We start from the raw sequence: 11,881 nt of genomic DNA, 5'->3' as shown, positions 1-11,881 counted from the left end.
GCCGCCGCTCCCTCGCCAGGCGGGCGGGGTCCCTCCGGCGGGTTGCTTGCCCCCGGCCCGCGGCGTTTAGGCTTTGCCCTCGTCCGGGGCCTCCGCTTCACGGGAGGCCGTGCCTCTCTCTAGAGTGGCTGGGCACGGCTTCGTGGTTCTGTCGTGGCGGGCGCCTTCGCCCACCTCTCGGGCTGAGGAGTCGGACCCCGCCTCTGCCTTAAGGCGTCCTGGAGCTTGCAGCCAGGCCTAGCAAATACTTCAGGCTTCCGCCTGGGCTTGAGGCTCCGGTGTACCGAGTGGCCCCCCCCCTTCCACCCAGCACGGAGCAAGTCCAGTGCGCGTCTGCCTTCAGAGCGAGAGAGCGGCAGGGCGCGCGAGGTTCTGGGAAGATCCGGCGCAGGAGCTGCAGAGCACACCCTTCTCGGATGTGGCTCAGATTGGCCCAGTGGACACCACCAGCTGCCCACACGCGGCTGCGTAGACAGAAGTTTGTCAGGAGTGTTCTTGCTGCCCATCCCAGCGCTCTGGAGGCCCCAACGTATAACACAGCAGTGGATCCACAGGCTTAGGGAAAGTATGACCAAGACGTGGGCACAAGAGGGATTTTTTACCATTGCCACATTTTAGATCACTGGGGATATATGGCAGGAACTTCTGATATTTCCACCGTAAGCACCACTGAGGCCGTTCCACACACCTCCTCATCCTGTGTTGTAACGCTGCCAGTGCCATCAAGGCAGCCCCTTGCCTGCTTCTGTGACCTTTTGGGTAACTGATAGAACCTCTCCTTTTTCCCCACTTGTCCCTCTTTCTGTTCACCTAGAGTTGCCCATGTTAAACTAATTGAGGAATTCCACGTGTGTCTTTCTGTTCCTTGTCCTCTTTGTGTATCCTCCCAGCTTTCCAGCCCAACTCAAAATGAGTGCATACAAAATACAGGAATTTGGGTCTTGACTCCAAATACACACTTAGTAAATACACATTGGTCCTCATCAAGCTGTATAGCTCACTCTCCACCTGACACGGTTTTCACACACCCCACGTACAGCCCCTGTGCACTCACTCAGTCCATCCCCCATATTAACATACAACACCCCATCTCCCTTTTGACCTCCCAGCAAACCCTCAATATGCCATCTCTGGACCGTAACTCCTTGCACACCTTCAATCCCTAACCTGACTTCATTTCATGGCACAGCATCTTCGTTCTCACTCTCAGCCTACGTGTATATTGCCTGTAAAATGCCCAATTCCTTCTTCAGCTTGCTGCCAGAAACACCTTATGTGCTGAACCAAGCCAACAAACCAAAATAACATCCAAGCGATTTCCCATCAAGTACACACTCTTACATACACCTTGTATCACATCCTCTGCCAAACTCCAAACACAGAGCATCCTGAACACTCTCATCTCGACTCCTCTCAACTATATCTCACACTGCTCTGGCTGTTATGCAAGGAACTTACTTGACATCCGACAACATCCAAGGAGTTTTACTAGTCTTACCTAATTTCTGGTATATATTCCTTCAGGGTATCGTGCATGAGCTGTATTCAGCAGTTACCATCCGTACTGTTCTGGGACCAAACCTCAATATCCCCATGCACAGTGCTGACCTGCGCTATTCTTACATTCCCTGATAGAGCTAAAGAAGTAAGTTTGGATTCCATCTAAGAACAACTGCAATCCTAGCAGGACAGAGAATATAAACTCTCTAGAACTGCAAGTAAATCCTACTCTTGAGAATTCTGGTAATAATTGAATAATCAAATACAAATTTGCAAGAGTAGCAAGACTGACTAGGTCATACCCTTTTGACCAGAGGAAGCCCACAGTGCTTTTTTTCCCACTATTGCTGGCTGATCTGCTGAATTTGACTTTTCTTCTCATCCGACCCTTGATTTGAGCGTCTATGTTTCTAATAGTGCAGTCCAAGAAGCAGAAAGAATTTTTCCTACCTTTGTTGATTGTTTCTTCTAGTCTATCAGCATTGCTGTTCTGGAGATTGAGTCCTGCTATCCAAACAGATTGGGTTAGGCCCTCAGCTGTTTGTGATCATGAGGACAAATAGAGTGGTAAGACTAAATATTAGGGTCTTGAGTGAACCAACAGGCTCTGCAACCTCTTCCCCCTGTCCTCAGGGGTTTAGCTACCTGCCTGTGCGTCAGGCCAGTTCTGATGTGGTGCAGTTGTGTGACCTTGGATCAGGCTGCTGAGAAATAGCCAAGCTGTGAGAAGTTTCATCTGGGCCCTCTCTGCTTTGCCTTAGGAGCTGCCTTTAAGCACAAGACCTTGCTCTTTCCTGAACTGTACTGCCTCTGACCTCCTGCTTTGACCTCTGACCTGCCTCATTGCTGTGGATGTCTGGCAATCACTGGGCTCACCCCTGTTACTGCCGCTTGATCTGCACTGCTCTTCTTGTTCAGGTACTGCGGGACTGTGTTTCTTGTCGGTGACAATATTGCCCCTGCCTGCCTTGCTGTCACCTTCCTGGCTCACCTTCCCCTCTGTGGTAGCCACTTTTGCTGCTCTCTGATACTAAAAGCCTTGTGGTATAAGTGTTCTCATTGCTAATCTACCTCTCCAGCCAGTGGTATGTGCTTAATATTGAACACTCAATAAACTATTCCATATGTCAGTGGAAGTAACCTTCAGTAGCCATCCCCTTTCCTCTGCTGGGAAAGTGGCAGGAAGAAGGGCTTAACGTGTAAGTCCTCTCATGTGTCTAACTGCTATGGCTTTATTTCTACTTCCATGCTGTGTCTTTCACCTCCCTTAACCTGTCTGCCTTGGGAGATTATTTTAAGAGACCTGTGTAGGAAGCAAAGACTCTACTTCACATTGGTGAAGAACAACTAGTATTTCTGGAGGTCTAGAAGGGGGAGGGGAGAGTACAAAAGAGGACAGATGGGACATTTATTTAGAAAACTTAATGTAAATAGTACTTAAAAAAAGGGGGCAGGGGGGCAAAAAGTTTTTTTATGTGTTTTCCTTGTGCCTGAAAATCAGTTTGATGTTTCAAACCTGGCGCTGTTTCAACATACCAAATTCCTTGGTGTTGGACAGCAAAAAAGTTCCTTCTCTTCACTCTGGAGGTTACAGACTTACATGTACATTAACTCTGCAATCACAGACCTATTCCTGCCCTTCAGTAGAGCTGTCTGTCTGACTGACCCTCAGATGGCTGTGGTCATGGATCGATTCAGTCACTTGCAGTCTGAGCTTGCGTGCTAATCTGTTGATTTGCATCCCTCTATCTTTTCAGTGGAAAATGAATCTGAATAAGGGTAGAATAGGGATGTTAGTTAATTTTCCAGTTCCTGTCAACATTCTGCCCATGGGTGCATTTGGGAAGAACTAGACATTTCATTTAGATTAGGTTAGAATACAGCCTATGAACTCTGCCAAACACAAATATCTGCACTAATGTCCTAAGTCCTTGGGTGATGGTTTTCTTTACTACTGCACCTAAACAGAATAACCATTTCGATCTCAATGGATGGTTCTTTGTAAATGTATTATATAGAACATGAGGTGATGTCGTGGTTTAACCAGCTGAAACCAGGACAGGTGATGAAGGAGCTTTCTGTGTCAAGAGATCCTTCTGTTGTGGAAGTGGTGCATCCTGAAGTGTGTAATTCCTACAGTGCTGCATCTTTAAGGGAAAGTTATCAACTGAGAAGAAAAAAAAATACTGTTCACCACATATACTGCCTCTGAAAGCTTGGACATGAAGAAACTGGTTGGTTTTTGTTGTTGTTTTGTTATGGGGTTTGTTTGGTTTTTTTCCCTTGGGCAAACAGAAGACAAATTCCAATGGCAAACTTGCTTCTAATTGCTTGCTTGTTTGACTTGACCTATGTTTCCTTCTGTGTCATTACATTTTGAATATCATGAAAAGAGGGGCAGGATAAGACTGGAGTGATTGTAACAGTTCTAACAGTCAGACATGCTTGTGTCTTCTGGGCCGATGTTATTAATAAATTAACAAATAAAATCAAACACTAATAAATATGAAATCACAGTAACTACAGAAGAAAGGAACAACAACAAATGTCCCTACAGCTTCTAAGAAAGACAAAGACTGAATTTTGCCAGAAAGCAATCAGAAGGAACTGAAGATTGTTAGCATTACTCTGCAATGCCTGTGGGCCTTTCTGTTAAGTGATCCATGGCTACCTGCTCACCCTTGTTACCATCCCAACCAGACACAGCTGCAGGGACCTCTCCTGCAATGCAAGCTGCATCAATTAACTTGTCTGTGTCTGTTTTATTTTTAATTCTCCCTGCATTTTGTCTCATCGGATTGTCCTTTTAGTTTTGTAACCCCCAGACATCTGGGGGGGGGGGTCTAACTGTGACATGCCTTCAGAATCCTGGTAAAACAGAGCATACCGGCACCCCCCAGTCCATTGGTTTTGCCTCATTTTATAATAATGAATGAACTGTAGACTTTCCCATTTTAACAATTTTTTCCCTCTGTGTTCAAAAGTATTCTCATATGTTATTCCAGAGTGGCCACGTTTTCTAAAAGGTATTCCAGTTGCTTACTAATCTCATATCAGTATCTATCTCTCTCTGAGAATGGTTATCTTTGACTTGAGAAGTTCATGCCTATAATGCCACATCTAGGGACATCTGCTTTTTACAGATCATAGGAGTGGCTGTGATGGTCCTTTCATTCAAGTACACATTCACAGATGAAGAAGCCAATTCCTGCTTTTTTATTTGGGTCTGTTTTTGCAAGTAGCCTTTTGGAGGGAGGAAGCATCTACATTATCAAGCTTGGGACCTGGAGTAGTGCAATACAATTTGTATCTTTACTGATGCAGAGGAATTCCCTGTTCTGAGCCAGGAGGCTTCTTACAATTGAAATACACAGTGCTGTACAAACAGTTTTATAACAATGCTTGTTAGGTCCACCAGTTCTTGCAACTGTGTGGGGGTTTTTGTTTGGTTGGTTGTTTTGGTTTGGTTTTTTAACTATCTGCTGCTTTTCAGAAACACCCAGAAAATAAACAAGAGTCTGCTTCTGGTTTGGATTTGGAAGGACTTGAGAATGAATATTCCCCAACAATTTTTAGGTCCCTGGGATCTCAGTACAAAAACCACCCACTAAGTCACTATTGTTATGGCTTTCACTTATTGTTCTCTACAAGCCAGTCACCCACAATTCACTTAACTTCATTTGAGTGATATGTTTAAAGGGAATTTTCATAGGCTGGATTTGTAGGACATGTTCCCCAGCATTTATTATTCAGCACAGCTTTCTCCTTTAGTTTTCCCAGCACTTCACCAATGTGAAACAGGCTAGTGGGTGTAGCTGCAATAGCTTTTCTCCAGCTGTGGGAGCATGCCTGGCCTAATAATTGTTCTATTTGAATCGGCATCAAGTACAGTCATGCATTTTGCATATCGTATTTGATCTTTGGTAATCAAGTTCCTCCTGTTGTTATTAAATTGTGTAGGTATAAGGAGAAGTCATGGGGTACATCTGTAACTTCTGTCAGATGAGATGGATTCCTCCTTTTTTCCAGAACTGGACCTGAGAGCTTTTACAGATGCTAGACATGTTCTATGTTGATCAACTTTATATTTACAAAAGCACTCTCTTCCATTATTTTTTCCTTGTAGTGGTATTTACATGAACTGTATCAGTAGACTTTATATTGTGGCTAATGTAAAAAATCTGTTTACCTTACCTTTCAAAAGTGTCACAAAACAGATTCCCAACATGCATGTTAGAAGCAGACAGGTATTGGTAGAGCTCACAGCAGTCCATCTCCTCACTGAAGCAGTTTCTTTTTTTGCTGGTGTTGCCAAAGAAATTAAAGTTCTTCCAGACTTCCCCCTGCCCCCCTCCTCCCTGGATATAGTATCACAAATCCAAAATCAACTGTTGCTCATTTAGGCTGGGGGTTCTTGTTGTTTTCTGCGAGTACCGGGAAAATCTCAGGTTCTCTGTCAATTCAAATGAAGTACCACTTTACTCCTGATCTAGCTCTTACACGTGCTAGCCAGCTCAGGATAATGACTTTTTCCAAATCACATAGTAAGAGCTCAGAATTAATTTGGACAGTTTATTAAATTGTAATGGTTGGGGAGGGTGTGTGTGTGTGTGTGTGAGCAAATTCTGCATTTGCATAAGAGCTGGCCATTGAATTTTGCTTCCAGGAGCGTTGTTCCCTTCCTCTTTGGTCATCTTCCCAACTGCCCACTGAGCTGTGAGATTGAGAAGTACCACAGAAGCTCATGCAGGGAGTCCCTCTTTCAAAAAATAGATTGTTTTTAGCTTGGTGGTTTGTATTATTATTTAAGAAGGGATATTCTGACCTCTCTGCTTTGGGTCTTAGTTGTAAGTGGGATAGAAAAACTGCTGGAAAGCACTGGCCTTACTTGTTTCCTTGACTGCCTTGTTCCCCATCCAGGCAAATAAGTATTACTGTGACTTCCTAAAGGTGACTTCTTAGATCCATATGTCCTCTGTGCAGCTTTTCTTTGCCCAAAGCATTCTGGTGTTCTGTAATGAAAAATCTTCTGCCTGATGACAGATAGACTATTAATCCCCTTGCTGCTTTTTCTTGTTTTGAAGCTGGAAGACTACAACTGCCTTTTTCAATAGATACTTTGTAGTTACTCCCCTGACAAAGACTTTATCTTCACTCTGAGGTCTTCTGACAGGCTTTTTTGAGAAACCACTACAGACTGATTATTTTACTATATCAGACAAAGAATATAAAGTTCGCTTTTTTTTTTTAAACAATGTAGTATCAGTATTTGATAGTTGATTAAAATATGCAATTCAGAGAATATCTTACTGAGACAATCTCATGTTGTACAGCATGTCTGACATGATCACAGCAGTCACTTCTGGCTTTAGTATGTACAAATCCAGTTTCAGCTTTGTATCTTGTCTGAGGTCTGCTTATTTTTGTGACTCCCCAGCTCATCTGGTGTGAGTTGTGGGTCAGTTCAGCACCTGGGCTTCCAGGAGCGCAGGAGTTCTGTCAGAACAGGATTCTCATTTCAGTTAGGTTTGGCACAGCACAAAGCAAGTAGAGAAGATCTGGGATTAGCACTAAATATTCAAACTGATTCTGAGCCAAACTGCTAATGTAGAACTACTGGTTCAGCTCTGCACTTATTCCAGTTTAATTTGGCTTTAATGAGAAAGCTACTGTACCTACTTTTCTGGGAACAAGAATCTACCTCTTATACACCTGAGTTACCCCTCTGACTTAATAAATCAACCAACATTGATGACCTTGGGCTGTTTCTTACAGGAATACAAAATTATGATGGAACTGTTTTTTATTGACTACTTCTGTGTATTTTTACATACACAAATTACTATTTGACTGAACATGGAAAAATTGAATAGCAGGAGATTCTTTTCTCATGGTTTAAAGTCCTCTTATAACTGGATTTGGCCTCAAAACACTTTCTCCTCTTTCACTGAATTGTATTGTGGGGGCTTCTTGAGAAACTGCCTGGAGAATTTTTGCTTTCTGTTGCATCTCTGAGACAATCTCTCAATTCTAACAATATAGGACTGTAAGAATGACTGTGTCAGAACTACGTCCAGTATCCCGCTTCCAAAAGTGGGCAATGACAAATATACAGGGAACACTAATAATATTGTAAGCATATAGTGTTATTTTCCTGGCATAGTCTCCCAGCTTCCAGCAATTTGTGTCTTGGGGACCTCTGAAGGCAGCAGTGATGCTTTTGCATTTTATAGTCTCAGATAGATTTATCCTGCATTGGTTTGTCCAGGTGCTTTCCGAACCCTTTTGGCAACCACGGCACCCTGTGGTAAGTAGTTCCATAGTTCAGCTGTGTGGTATGGAGAAGTACCTCTTTCTTTGTAACAGATCATCCATCTGCCTGTTACAGCTGAAGCCTGTAATGCTTGTGTTGGAGTAGCTGGTGAATGATCAATCCCCAGACACCCCTTTCATGCCACTGCTGATTCTGCAGGTGTCCATCATTCCACCTCAGCTGTCCCTTTTCCAGGCTGAGGACTACCCATTTGCAGCTTTTATAGAAGTCACTTTGTATGCTGAATCAACTCTGTTCTTTTCTCTCTCTGTCTTTCTGGGTGTATATGCACTAGAGAATATATAAAATCATACATGTGTATCTCATTTTCAAGAGTGGGGCACAAAGTGTAATGGAAGACCAGAACTGCACACAGTATTAGAGATGCAGATTTACCATATTCTGTGGCATAATGTGTTTTCTGTTTTGTTCTCTTTTGTAATCATTACTAATATTCAGTTTGCTCTTTGACTCCTATTGAAAACTGAGCTGGTGTTTTTGCAAGAGGCATTATAAACTTCTTCCTCTTGGTACAGACAGTTCAAGGGTCCAATATGTATGTATTCTTGGGATTGTTTTTCCCCAGTGTATCACTTGACACCTACTTGAATTTCATCTCTCTCTGAGCTCTGCAAGGTCCTTCGGTGATTCTTCATTGATTCTTCAGTCAAGCATCGTAACTGTTGTTAACCAAATCACTTGGTCTCAGCAGGATTTGCACCTTACTAAGCCCTGTTCCAGATCTTTCACAGTTGTGATGAGCAGAAGAGGTCCCAACTCAAGGAACGGAAGATGTCCCAGCTCAAAAGTCCTGTGGGATTTGCTGGTAAAATTGTTTCACTGTGAAAACTTACTTTTCACTCTTTATTTCCTAAACAACTGTTCATTCATGACAGCACCTTCCTTTTAATCTAATGACAACTTAGTTTCAAGAGCTTCTAATAAGGGACATTCTCAAAGGCCTCTGGAAATCCTAGTAATTATATGAACTGAATCTCCCTTGCGTATGTTTGACTTCATTAAATAAAGCCATGAGATCTGCATGGCATGAATTTCTGTACAAAACCTGTGTCAACTCCTCCCCAGTATGTCCTATTTATTTACTGGGTTTTGGTTGCATGTGGGTTTTGGGCCTTTTTTTTTTTTTTTTTGCTATTTTGCTTCATAATTCATATTGGACTTACAGGCTTGTAATTTTCTTAAATCCCTTAGTGCCTGCCTTAAAAATTGGCGTTGCAATAGCCAACCGCCATCTGAGTTTTTAGCAAGAGACTTGATATTTAAACTAGTTCATTGCTGATTTAATTATCTTGTAACACTGAGGTGAAAACAGTTAGGTCCTGGAGACTTGTTAGTGTTAATGATTTGTTTTATAACTTAATCTTCTACTCTTCAGGGTGAAACTGAACCTCCAATGAATCCCTTCAACAAACAAAAACCAGGGTTTTTGGTACAGAAATCTTCAAGTTCCTTTGCACTGAATTCAGATGTAAAACAAAACAAAAGATTTTTTTTTTTTCTGCAATGGTTGTATAGTCTCTTGAGTAATCCCTTTAATCTTGATTTGTCTCATTGCCAGATTATCTGGCATGCTTCCTTTTCCTCATGTATTTGAAAAAGAATTTACTAGTTTTCATACTTCTAGCAAGTTGTTCCTAAAAGTATTTTTTGGCCTCTTCACTCTGTTTTTTACATGTAACCTGCAACAGTTTATGATTCTGTTTTCCTCTATACTCCTCTATTGGGCAGAATTTCAACTATCTGAAGAATGCCTTTTTGCTTCTAGTAACTCCCATTGCCATGCTGTTGAGGCATGCCTACTTTCTCTTCCAGGATGGGGTCTTTTTGAAACCCCTCTGTTCCCAGAATGCAGATTTCTAACCTTTTTTGCATGTGACCCATGTTCTGAAGAGTGGTCATTTTAATTTCTGAAGTTCCAGAATTGCTCTTCACATTTCTTTTTAACTAAGAAGCTATTGTAGCCAGGCTGAATGATACTTGACCGACCTGCAGCATACATGTATTTCTCACTGAGGGACAGTGGAGGCTTTTGTTTCAAACATCTCCTGTTGTCTGTTTCCTGCTTGGGCTATTTCATGGTCAGGGAGAACCTACGCTTCCCAGGTTTTGACTGAGCCTCACTGGGGAGTGTCAAGTGCCTATTCAGCTGCTGCAGTGGAGCAGCTATCTCACAGATAGGCAGGAATGCAGTTAACATCTTGCAGTTACTCTGGCTGGGGGCTGAAACAGTCTTATACTAGGTAGGGTGTGGGCTGAGGTACTCAATGCCTTCCTTGTCCTGGTCTTCACTGACGAGAATTCCCCAGGCCTTTTTGCCTGCAGGCAGGGTTCAAGGAGAGGGGCTACCAGTAGTAGAGAATGATTCAGTCAGCAGTTACTGAGGTTTGACACATACAGTCTGGGGGACCAGACAGGATGACCCAATTGTGCCAAGAGAGCTGGCAGGTGTCATAGTGATGCTACTATCACCTTTGAAAGGTTATGGAGATCAGGGGAGATCCCTGCTGACTGGGGAAAGGTTAGGGTTACACCCATCTGCAAAAAGTGGGGAGGATGATCTGGGGGACTGTAAGGCAGTCCTCAATTTGGTGTCTGAAGAAAACCACGGAGCAAATCTTCTTGGATGCCTTTGCTGGGCCCATGAAGGAGAAGGTGATTAGGAATAGCCAGCATAGATTAATCAAGGGTAAATCATGTGAGACCAACCTCAGTGCCTTCTAGTGATGAGATGACTAGCTCTGTGGAGGAGGGAAGAGCAGTGGATGTCATCTACCTTGACTGGGGCAAGGTTTTTGACAGGATCTCTTACTGTACAGTTGTATCCAGGTTGGGACATCACAGTGTGGAGGGATAGCATGATGGTGAGGGGCTGGAGGCACTTGCCCCAGGAGGAGAGGCTGAGGGCCTGGCCTTTATCTTTGTTTCCCTATGAGGCCAGTTAAGCACTGAAACAGGGACTGGGAAAGGTGTGCCAGTCCCTGTCCTTGCAGACTTTTAAGATCCAACTGACAAAGCCCTGAGAAAACTGGTATGAAGTCAGTGTTGACTCTGTTCTGAGTAGGAGGCTGGACTGGAGCCTGAGGGCCCTTCCAAGATGAACTATTATGTGACAGCTTGTATATGCTATGTAATCCAAGAATTTCCATTCTTGGAGCTTCTTCTTCAGACTTGTGATGTCTACAGGGCCATGCTTGTGTTCCTTCTTTGTGCTTAGTATATGGACATGTAAGGCGATACTCACCTAGCGCTATTTCAGTTCTTTTCAACTGACTGGTTATTTCGTGGTGGTCAGCATCTGAGGTGGGCTACAGGGGCAACAATTAAATTGTGGTATACAGATGGCTGTGTTTGCAAGCCAGAGAACTGCCTGGGAACTGATGATATCAGATCTCTGGATTGCGGATACACTGCAGCTAGGTCACTTGGTCTGTGCAATGTGTATTCCCCGGACACCCTAATCTGCTCCGTTTTTACAGAGTCTTTATTTTCTTCATCCTTATCAAAGTGTGCTGTGACAAGAGCCAGACTGCCTGTTAGTATAAGGAGGCAGAGAATCAGTGTATCACAAGAACAGCGTTTTCGTAACAAATGCTTCCAGCGCTTGGAGGAAAGAGAGGGCAGCTGATCTTGGGAGTTACTTTGCCTTGCCGTCTCCGCTTCCGAAATGCAGGTTTTCCAAAGTCCCAGCGGCTTTTCCAAAGCCAAAACGGTATCTCCACAAAACAGGACCCAGAGTCCGGGAAGAGTCGATGCGTTTTCACGTCGGTGTGTCAGAGCGCTTCCCAGCGCAAAGACAAGGGCAATTAACAGTGGGGGCGGAGAAAATCTGCGGCTGCCTGTCGACCAGCTGCCCGTTTGTGCGCGGGGCCTGAGGACGGGGCAGGTGCCGAGGTAACGCCAAGACGGCACCGCCCAGCCGGCTGCTCCCCCTTCCCGTGCCTCCCGGCGGGGCGGCGCGGGAAAGGGTGTTCGGCCGGCACGCGGGCCAGCCCCTGCCGCGCTCTCCCCGCGGCCGAGCGGCGGCGGGCAAGCCAGGCCGGAGCTGGG

The sequence above is a fragment of the Haliaeetus leucocephalus genome, unplaced genomic scaffold (genome assembly GCF_000737465.1).
Source record: "Haliaeetus leucocephalus isolate CR32 unplaced genomic scaffold, Haliaeetus_leucocephalus-4.0 Scaffold143, whole genome shotgun sequence".
Lineage (NCBI taxonomy): Eukaryota > Metazoa > Chordata > Aves > Accipitriformes > Accipitridae > Haliaeetus > Haliaeetus leucocephalus.
The sequence above is the reverse complement of the archived record's forward strand: the minus strand, read 5'-3'. Positions refer to the sequence as shown.